Source organism: Sciurus vulgaris (genome assembly GCF_902686455.1).
Source record: "Sciurus vulgaris genome assembly, chromosome: 8".
Lineage (NCBI taxonomy): Eukaryota > Metazoa > Chordata > Mammalia > Rodentia > Sciuridae > Sciurus > Sciurus vulgaris.
Window position 1 is genome coordinate 117,400,990 of NC_136468.1, and position 2,363 is coordinate 117,403,352.

The following is a 2,363-nucleotide window of genomic DNA, read 5'->3' on the forward strand; positions in this document are numbered from 1 at the left end:
TAAGCAAGAGGAGAGTTAATCCAAACTACAACAATGAAGTCTTCAAACCATCTTCCAAACAGGGCTGCTGGTTGTTCCTTTCATTTCTTCTTTTGGCCTTGAGCTCCTTAAAAAAAAAAAAAAAAAAAAAATTCAGTGGAGAATCACAGCTGGTAATGTACTGCAAGTTCTTGAAGCTACACAAGGTATAGTCTGGCTAAGTTACGTGTGGTTTCCATATTAGCTTGTCTGGTAGGGTGACCTAATGCAAAGCAGGCTCACTTACCCTACCAGTCAACCCCCGGAAGTTGTAAGTTCCTCCATATCCATCACTCTTGTAAAAGCCTCCATAACCACCTCCACTAAATCCTCTGCTATTGCCATGGCCACCTCCACCACTGGACTGCTGCTCACATGGCTGCTGCTGGAGCTGGAACTGCTGGCATTACTGCTTTGTCACTAGCCTCTGGCACCAAACCCTCCACTAAATCTACTCTTAGAATGTCCACGACTGCTACCCTTATAGTGGTGTTCAAAAGTCACCTTCTAACCAAGATGGCACTTCTTGTTTCGCTTTGACAAGAAGATCCAACAAATCCTTAGTAATATTTTATTTATGTTTCTCTCATTAAAGAATGAGGTAGCAAGACCAAGGTTTCCTACAGGTCTTATACAGCCTATGTGATGTACATATTCTTCAATATCACTTGGCAAATCAAAATTGATATCATGTTTCCCATTTGAAATATCTAATCCTCTTGCTGCTACAGCCATAGTCACTGGAATTGGGTTTTTTCCTGAGCGGAACTGGTGTAGGGGGTCTTCCTTACCTCTTTGAGAACGGTCTCCATGGATACTGGTATAAGCTGAAGGGTTATGGAAAATAATATCCCTAAAAGACAGCTCCCCACGGAGGGACAGTGTGGCTCAGGAGGAGTGAGGGGAAATTGGCCAAACATTAAACCTCTCCCAGTGCACCCTTTCATAATAACAATGAGCCCTAAAGGAAAGCAGCAAACTCTGAATGCTGGGCCCTAAACTTTGACCTTCCCCCATCGCAAATTAGTCCTAAATGGAGGCACAGCAAATATTGAAATTCTGGGAAACAATGGATCCCAGAAAAAGAAAAGCAATGGGCAAGATTTGAGTATTCACCGCTCGGGATCTGAACTCCCCATGATATCTTGTTCGACTGTGCTACAGATCTGAGGTTCAAACCCCAGATCCAACATTCGATCAGTTTCATCTAACACCAAGTATTTGCAGAAGTCTAATCCAATCTTTCCTCTTTCCATCATATCCACAGGATGTCCTGAGTAGTTACTAACAAGTGGCACTGATGTTCTAAGTCTCAAATCTGCTAACTGATATCAGCACCGCCATAAACCACACAAGGATGAACCCTCCATTGGTATGAGAATTTTCTGGCTTCCTCATAAATCTGTACTGCCAGCTCTCTTGTGAGTGCCAATACCAAGGAGATTGGGTATTGTTTGTGGTATCCATATCTTCCATTCTCCTTCATGGCCCTCAAAGCCTTTCTTGGATCATCTGAATAAATCTGACTCAAGATGAGCAAAAGAAACACTGCAGTTTTTCCAGACCCTATTTGGGCATAAGCCATCAAGTCTCTTTTCTCTTTGATATTAGGAATTGCATGCTTTTGCACTGGAGTTGGGGGACTACAATGAGTAAGCTCAATGTTTCCCATGTTAATTTCTCCCAACTAGAAACAAACGATATATGGAAGACATTTATTGCCTGTTGCCTCAACTGGAATGTCATCGTATTTCTCAAAGTTAATCCCGTGATCATCAAACCTTCCCCCGATCCACTTCCACTATCGCTGAAGAAATTATAGACTTCCCTTTTGAAACACTTTGAGATCCAAAACTGCTGTAAGCATCCTTTTCTTTACTAGAAATCCACCCTGAACTGTCTTTACTGTAGAATCCTTTAGCAGCTTCTCTGTTCCTCATTGCGAGCTGTACTTCCTGCAGTCTGATTATCTGAAGAGTTCAGGTCAAGGGCAGCAAATTGCTGGTCCAGCCAGAGTGTATTTTCCACCACCACCTGACTCATTCCTGAAGAGTAACAAGAACTCAAATCTGCTGCTGCTGAGCTAGTGTGCTTAGTTCACCGTGAAGGCCCTCTCACCACAGAACTGCAGCTCTCTACAGCTGTGGGTCTTAAATTTTTGTCTGTAATCCATTTTCCTTCCATTTTTCTGTATAGTGTGAGGCAAGGGTATAAATTTGCCCTTGTGATATTAATATCCAATTTTCCTAGAACCATTTGCTGCCAAAACTCTTTTCCTTATCAGATTGCCTTAACACTTTGTCAAAAATCAATTAACCATAAATGTAATGGTTTATTTCTGGACT

The 2,363-nt window shown here is 42.1% G+C and overlaps 2 pseudogenes across 2 annotated transcripts; both read right to left on the reverse strand.

Moving 5' to 3' along the window:
• Positions 1–241: 241 nt before the first annotated feature.
• LOC306667689 (ATP-dependent RNA helicase DDX3X-like) lies at positions 242–965 on the reverse strand (annotated as a pseudogene). Its single transcript has 2 exons — positions 944–965; positions 242–845 (listed from the first exon to the last, which is right to left on the reverse strand). The product of its transcript is annotated as an ATP-dependent RNA helicase DDX3X-like (transcript).
• A 165-nt stretch (positions 966–1,130) lies between these two features.
• LOC306667690 (ATP-dependent RNA helicase DDX3X-like) lies at positions 1,131–2,061 on the reverse strand (annotated as a pseudogene). Its single transcript has one exon. The product of its transcript is annotated as an ATP-dependent RNA helicase DDX3X-like (transcript).
• Between the last annotated feature and the right edge of the window lie 302 nt (positions 2,062–2,363).